An 8613-nucleotide genomic window follows, 5' to 3' on the forward strand; every position below is an offset into this window, starting at 1 on the left:
GGAAGATATAAAATGATGGTGGTGTTGGTGTGGATGGGGAGAAACCGGTTCACACTTATGTTCGGTCAATATTTCCATCTAGCATGCATGATTACTGATTTGGCTGAATTTGCAGTACGGTTGGATGAATGACTGCTATTCCTGCCGTTTTACACACACCCAGTCTGGAGCAGGTGACAGGAGTCCTGCCACAGCAATCCAATCAGGCCAATCCTCCACGATCCCTGACAATCCCTCCACCCACTGCCCTGCACTGCCAGTCATTAGTAACAGCACATGCCACACACACATACTCACAATGAACTGTGTGATAGATATGTAGATGGACAAAAGCACATTACCCACCTCACCTCCTGTGAACTTGGCAGAGACATCAAGGGCCTCAGTGCTGACTGAAATACTCCCTAACAGCTTGGGGGGTTACACAGTCTGGCTGACCCAAAATTCTGTCCTCTCAGTGGAGGTCACCATGAAAAATTATCCCCTTGGGGATCAATAGTGCAACTAAAATCCACACGCACTCTTCCTGCCTCCAGAAAACTGGACTGGTACCAGTGTTATAAACAGTCCTTTCCAGTGAGAGAAAAAAAAATAATGCACACCTTTCATCATGTTCAAGGTCCCTCTTTCTTCTCCTCTTGAGCCTGGAGTTGTAGGCCACCAAAGACTGGCCAATGCAGGATCAGATACCACTGATAAATAGAGGCTATTCAATACTTCTCATGTGGGTTGTTTGTGGAGTGAGTGCTGAGAATTTAGGCTTCCTGTTGAAAACAGTATAATATCCACAAGCCCTGGTGCAAAGGCAAGCCTGTCACACAACCTTTCCACCCAAGTGTGTGAAATGAACCCATTCTGTCATCTGAGCTCAGAGTCTTGTTCTTTTCTGTTGTTATGTTTGTGTCTTTGTGGTGTTGTGCGAGCGTTCTCTGTTCTGGCTGTGGACTGAATCTGGGCTATTGTCACCATGATCCTAATGGTCAGCATCTGGGTCTCTGGCTCCCATTTTATTGGGGGCGAGGGGTTGGGGGCAAGCTGGGTGATCTGACTGCTTGCGCCCGGAGCAGCGCAGCTGTCCCAATTACTACATTTCCCCTCCCTAATTCCCCCTTCATACCCATCTGCCTTGTCTTCACTCCAAATCTATGTCACACCCATCCAAGGATACTACCTGTGTGGGTTTGCACTTTCAAGAGACTACCATGCTAGAGAAAGCCCTTTGAAGAAGAGTTCAGTTGCATAAAACCTCGACAGCGCAGTTTCTTGTCAGGTGACCGAAATATTTAGCGAGCTCTTTGAACAGCAGCCCACCAATATCTGCTATGATCCTAGCCAGAGTTGTGGACTCACAAGGGGCTGTCAAGGTTGTCTGACGGGTCTCTGGCACTCCGGAACAGGGGAATTGGTGGACTGGACAATGGCTGAGTGTTAAGGGGATACTTGGGTCCCGCAGTAAGTCCGTCAGCAACTTATACAGAGCTAAATATTTCCCTGTCTGTCATGTCCGTGTGAATTCAGGGGTGGCACCACAAGCATTCAACACATTTTATTTGTTTTACCTTGAAAGTTCTCAAAACGGGAAAAATGTAGAACGAATATGCCGAAAGTGATTATTCTTTAGCAAAAAAAAAAAAAAAAGAGCAAAGGCACAAACGCAAAGGAAATCAAGATATAGTTACTGTAAGTGCTCTTGCTTGAGAAGGCTCAAAAAGGGAAAAGTATTTAAGCAATACATCTGGATGTTTACATGCCTGTTTCCAGGCAGTTTGAATGAGCAAAGTTGAAAATGTTGCAAGACCTACTTCTCAGCTCAGGCAACAGATCCATTCACTTCTCTAGAGAAAGCAAAGGCAAGAACGAATTTTCACATTAGCACATCTACAGAGATAAAAAGACAGTACGGGCTGGGCAGCAGCTTCCTGTCGAGCCAAACAGTACTGGAGCAGCACACTGTTCGAGGGGGGCCAGTCAGAAGCTTCTTTTTTACAGGCTGTTCAAGTTGGGAATATTGAACGCTCTGCCACTAAGCCAGCAGCGAAGGCTGTTACAGCACTGAATCGACATCTGTGTAACAGCCCCGACAGCAGAACCACTCATACAAGGCACAGATGCTCTCCGTAGCTCTATTACGGAATGCTAGAATTCCATGTATTTACACTGGGGCAACGCTGCTACAGCATTGCATCTGAATAAAAAAACAACTTGCATTTCTATGACGCTACTGCAGAGTATTTGGATAGAAGTGTGCCTCCAAGTAAGACCTCCGACAAGCAAATATTGAGATGAACCAACTCTCGACAGAAAACATCTCTCACTCATCACAGTTTTATAAAAAGCCCTGCATAAAGTACAGCAAAATTTGAAACATAGACAATGTGTTTCACACTGCGCTCTCAGTGGGAGGAAGTAAGACAGGTTGACGTTCCAACAGACAGACAGAGGGGAAGTCCTATCGAAACCTTTTTATAGAAAATACTATCAGCTTAGATCAGGCTAGCCTGCTCAGGCTGATATTCAGCTGCCACCCTGACCGGCCTGCTTTTCTCCATGGAAACCTGTACCACAATCGTACTGTGATTGGCTCTTGCCATCAATAGACAGACTCTCACACAATACACATAACAATAGCCCTCTGGCAGGATGTGAGCAGGAGGGGAGTGATGGAAAAAGGGTCCTTTTTTTTCTGACAAATTAAAAGACAGCTAAAAGTCTTAGACTGTCACCACATTCACTTGTAGCTCCACAATAACAAGCTTTCATGGCATCACAAACTAGTGTGACATAATAAATGCTACTGACCACACAGAAACTTCTCACCAAACCCAGTCAGAAATCATTGTGTTCTGTGCAAGCATTATTTCCTGTCCTCAAAGGCGGAACACCAACAGCTATGTACAGTGCAGTGTTGGAACTTGAGCAGAAACACCCTGCACAGAGATTAACTATATCCACAAAACAATGCTATCAGATGAGCCCTTCTCCTTCGGTCGTTTTGTTACTAGAACTTGCTACACGAATGGCCTGCATCTTGGATAGACTCATTGCGCTCTGTTTGTAGTATGAGTCCTGCAAACAGGAACATATCTTTAAAATGTGTTGTTTGGTTCCCTCCATAGCTCTATTCAGCCTCTTCTTCTCATCTGCCTGATGATTTCACAAACAAAAAAAAGGCATATATCTGGGACAACAGGAGAGCAAGAAAGGGGGATGTACACACACACACGGCACATGGAAGCCAATATCAAGCATTATACACACACTGTAAACTGAGCCAAAACACTGTGATGCTTGAAATTAGAATGGCTTTTCATGCAAACACAGGCGCCTGCTGTGCAGGTGACAGGCTGGTATTATAGTCAGAACCCAAATGAAAAACAAATCCAACCTCTATTTCAAATAAAACTCCGCTTGGCAGTGGCCTACTGCACCAAACTCAACAAACAACTGGCTCTTGCAATGTGACGAATGTTCAAAGTGTTAAATATAAAACTATGACATGAGTCACCCCCTCTCTCCCCCCATGTTTTTTTTTTGCTCACCGCATCACATCTAACCTCTAAAGCGGAGCAATGCTAATATATTTAATGAACTCATTAGCTAGAATGAGGACAGACAGGGGCATGGGTCATGATAGTTTGTAGTAGAGGACAAGAGGGGTGAGGAGGGGGAAGATGGTGAGTCAACACATTGCGCTCTCTGGAAAGCACATCCTTTTGTATTATACAAGCGACATCATGTATTACAGTAGCTGATGTACATCACAGAAACACGCAGAAGCAAAACACTGTTCGAGGCACGCTTTCACATGGACAGAGTGAACAGAACTTTCACGTAAATTAAAAGAAAATCTGCATTTTGGTGATTCAGATGGGTTTACCCATAACTGTGAAAATGACACGAGGGGAAAATATATTGACTGAGGTTGACTCACTTTCCTCAAAAACGAAAACAGCGCCGCGATCAGAAAGTTCAAACTTGAGTCTGTGCAGAAACAGTCACAACTGAAATCCTAGATGGACTCCCCCTGCCAAGGCTTAGACTGCTGTCACTGCAATATATATGGCTGTTTACTTATTCATGAATGGATTAGGGCAGCTAACTCAATCAATCTACTTCCAGTTACCAAGACTGACTTTATTAGATAACATTAATCATGCATTAGTTGTCCATGGCTGATGAGTTTCTCCCTTGTCAGCAACTGCTATTGGAAACAACACAATGCTCATCGTACACAAACGCAGCCAAACCTTGGGATAATTGTGCCGCTATACAATACGGATCCGAATAGTTTGTTGACACATAATATCCAAGCAAAGAAATAAAGATCAGTCGTCGAAGCGGACTCGAAATGTATCTTGTATCTTGCAGAAATGAATTTGAGATTTGATGGATTTCGGCCACAAAAGCCCAAACTAATTAAAATCACAAGACAGTTTCATGAGAAAAAGCAGTTGCACTCTATTAAGTCATTTATAATCGTATATGTGAAACTCCGAGAATACACCCTCTTGTTTCCATTCTTACAGATGAATCATAAGAAAATATTGCAACCTGGGTCCAACATGTCAGCTGCCTGCTCCCCACAAGCCATTAGGTGGCTCTTTCACATCAACAGCTGCTTCATCTGGGACGAGAAAGGGACCCCGAGCCTGGCCGCCCCTTCACTGCATCGGCCGGCCGGAGGCAGAGCCGCGCTCCCGCAGGGTCAACGCACAGGTACACGCATCTTCATGCGCGGGGTTGTGCGTGTGTGGTTTCCGTAGGGGAGGGGAGGGGGGGGGTCGGTGGACATCCCACATGCAAGCTGCATCCAACTGCCCCGAGTTCGCCTTATTTTCCACGATCGCCGTTTCCCCACACCCCCGGCGCTGCCAAAACAAACGCACGCCCGTGCGTGTGGTTCCAATCGTGTCACCGTCGGCGGCGCAGCCCGAACACATGCAGCTGCTTTGTCTGCTCGGCGGCGAGGGAAGACAGAGGAGGATGCACCCACTCGTGAACCCCCCCTTCTTTCCTGTCATGTCTTTATTTTTAATGCCGTGAGGGTGGAGGTCACGGTTTAACGTTAAGATAGCATACATGCCCGGGACAAACTGTAAACAAGACGACTAGCTTAAAAAGGCTAGAATGTTCTGGCACGCTTTCGCGCATTTGTCGTGTAAAAAAAAAACGTCGCAGCTGTGCGAAATAAAAACACTTTGCGCTGATTTTCCACCCGGGATGCCCGCGGCCAGGTGACGCCGCGCCGCTAGATGACGGCTCGGCTAACTGCCGCCGCAGATGGCGATCAACCGTAAACGGAATCGCTTCGGAACAAGCCCACTTTTTCTTGAATAAGCAACAAAGGAATTCTGTCTAAGACGGCGAAGAGTAGAGGGGGTTGGCCGCGTTGAAATACCGACGTATCAACGAAACATCCGTTAGAAGTGGAGCGACGACACGCTGGCGTGAAGGCGTCCGCATAACGGACCGCGGATTCCTGCCCTCCGCCGACGTTTGCTCGCCGCGACGCAGTCAGCAGGCCGGGATGGAGCAGGGATGTCTCCGGGTTGAACGGTTCCCCCCTCGTAGCCGCAACATTTCCGCCATGTACCGAGCGTATTATCACCTACCTTAACGGGAAAACGCCGGCTTCCAGCGGCATCCGAGCGGGGCTGCGGACGCTGGTTCTGACGCGGGGGCAGCAAACAGTTGTTGATACCGAAATTGAGTGCGGGGCTGTGGCGGAAACAGGAACTGAGGGAAACGGGGATTTCGCGTAAGACAGTCTCGGCTGTACTGTGGGGATCTGCTGGGTGGCCGGTGTGAAGTAAATGAGAATGGAGGGGAAACGAGCATCCGCTTTTACCCTTTCAAAATTTAAGCCTCAATCACGTACAATTAGACGAATTAACCCAACCCTCGCCCGCACGCTTATTTTGGCTGGATGGTGTTTAACATCGGTACTCCAGGTGACGGATTCATATCAAGCGTTGCAAATCTTTGCATCTTTTTTTGCTATTCCTTCAGAAATAATGCAGATGCCCTTTTTCAAACGGGTTAATTTCTTCCTTTATAATGTGTCCGTGCAGGTTCTCAATCCTCTAGGTCATGCGCAAACTGTGCCAAATCTTATCATGGCAGTTGCGCTTAGTTTTTTTTTTTCTTCCTTCTTTTTAAGCTTTCTTATTTGTTTTATTTTGAAGGCACCGAGAGTCGGCTTCTCGTCTTATTCTCGCTCTCGATGGCAACCTTGACTTGTTGATGTAGGTCCTGTCGGGTGTTGTTTGCAGTGGAAGCTGCAGTGCGCACACAAGCGTCAGGTCGATGTAGTGCAGCCTGGCTGATACGGTGGATGACTGACCGGATCGGAGGGCGAGAAGCACCCCCACCTTCCCCACCCACACACCCACTCAAACTCCCACACCTACCACCCACCCACCCAGCCACAACCTTGCAAAGGCTACATTGGAGAGTAAACCCTTTAGACAGGCCCTGCTCAGATCTATAAAGTATCTTCTTGACCTCACACATATGGAAAATCTCACAAACGCCCTCCTCTGCCCTGTTACTTATCTTCAACAAAACCATAGTGTGATTCATTTACATTTCAGTGATAAAATGAAAGTGTGATATCCAATGATTTTATCTTTATTGAGGTATTTAGTAGAGTGGGAAATGCAGAAAGGCAAGGGGAGTGTTTGTAAGGGTTTATCCACACGGTGGAGATTCACTGCTTAGTAGAAATAGATTTAGCCAAATTGAGGAGTTAGTGTCTGCTATTTGTCTGTCAGCCAGGTCAGGCAGAGGGTACACAAAAAAGCTTTATTGCTTTTCTGCATAACTTGAATTAGCAGCTGGGTGTTTCGTGTTTTGGAAATGATAACATTGCAAATCAATTTGCACAGCCAAGACACAGAACTTGCCTTATATTTGACAGAAAGTATTAGACTAAAAAACATTAAATTAACTACACTGCTCAAAAAAATTAAAGGGAAAATGAAAATACCACATCCTAGATCTGAATGAATTAAATATTCTTATTAAATACTTTATTCTTTGCATAGTTGAATGTGCTGACACTAAAATCACACAAAAATTATCAATGGAAATCAAAAATTATTAACCCATTGATGTCTGGATTTGCAGTCACACTAAAATAAAATTGGAAAAACACACTTCAGACTGATCCAACTTTGATGTAATGTCCTTAAAACAAGTCAAAATGAATCAGTGTCGCTTCCTAAATGGGGAGTTTGATTTCACAGAAGTGTGACTGACTTGGAGTTACATTGTTTCGTTTAAGTGTTCTCTTTATTTTTTTGAGCAGTATATTTGAAAAGGGTTGAACAAAGACCGTTGTCTGAAATTTAGCATTCAATTACCATTAAATGAATGTGTAGTCATTATACTGCTCGTCTCAATGACCAAAAGTAGCGGGTGAGATGAAAGATGCCAAACTTGTTTTCACATTTATGATTTCTTTACAGGGTGGTTTCAAAGGAAATCTTCCAAAGAACTGTCTGTGGATTAGCAAGATTTGCTGATATATTTTTTCAGGATATACAACATTTGAAGGCTTTAAGTACCAGTTTGCACAGTGGTAGTGCTTCTCCATTATTTTCCGTTATGTCCCCCAAGGAAGAAGAAAATATTTCGCATGCCCCCACCACCTCTCTCCACCGCAACTGTAAATAGTATAATTTGTCTATAAAATGGTTACATGGACACCTCTACACGACATTGTGTCCTTATTAAAATTAAAGAAAAGAAAAAAGAAAGAAATATAATCAACTTGCAACAAAGAATAACTTTACTAACATTTATTAACATAACAGTGCTCACTGTTTTACTAAAGCAGCTTTCACAAAGCGCGACGATTGTTGCCAATATTCGGCACGTTTTTGCTGAAAAAACTCAAGTGGCTTATCAGCGTAATAGGGGTGTAACGTCTTTAGGAGCCGCCTTAATTTATTTGGCTTCTTGCTGTCAGCTGCCAACATTTGCCTGCCACACAGTAAACACTGGTCTTTCCACCGCTGTCACAGAGAAGCCAAGCACTACATACGCTTCGTCATATTCCCTCATCTAAGCTTTCGGGTGACTTTCGTTTGTCTCACTATCTCTGTCTCTCACCACCTTTCTTATCATCCCTGTTAAATATTTTTCATGGTGTCTCTTTCGGGCTTGTTCACTGCACTTCATTTTTCCTGCTGTGTGTTGTGTGTGCGCAAGCTTGGTGCAAAAAAAAAAAAAACACTCAAGAGCTAATACTACACCATAAGCATGTACGCATGTACCCTGTGGTCACGTCCCGGGGTCCCCCCCCTCCCCCGCAATATTAGAGAAGCAATGTATTGAGGTGATGAAGGTACCGCAGAATTATAGTGAGATGAGAAGCCAGTAGTGCAGATTGTGATTTACGGGCAACAAAAGAGCAACGCAATTCTAATAAAACATCATACACAGACATAATATATGTGGTTTCAGCGAGAATCAAAAGAAGATGTTGAAAATAATGAATAAATTTACAGGTCTGCCACAAAGTTAGCTTTGAGAGAAGATTCTTTATGTGTGCTCCAGAATGACATAATGCTCGTGCAAAGGTTGTCCATTTAACCTTGTATATAGCAT

At 44.6% G+C, this 8613-nt stretch overlaps 1 protein-coding gene across 2 annotated transcripts in view; it reads right to left on the minus strand.

Annotated features, from left to right (window-relative positions):
- The window catches only part of fut8b (fucosyltransferase 8b (alpha (1,6) fucosyltransferase)), a 107938-nt gene extending 102152 nt beyond the window's left edge, over positions 1–5786 (minus strand). For both annotated transcript variants that reach the window (XM_086166808.1, XM_086166807.1), the window contains exon 1: positions 5613–5786. The gene's annotated coding sequence lies outside the window, so the exon portion shown is untranslated. The remainder of the gene's footprint in view (positions 1–5612) is intronic.
- Between the last annotated feature and the right edge of the window lie 2827 nt (positions 5787–8613).

This window comes from Fistularia commersonii, chromosome 20 (assembly GCF_037954325.1).
Source record: "Fistularia commersonii isolate RoL2024-O1a breed Wild chromosome 20, RoL_Fcom_v1.0, whole genome shotgun sequence".
NCBI lineage: Eukaryota > Metazoa > Chordata > Actinopteri > Syngnathiformes > Fistulariidae > Fistularia > Fistularia commersonii.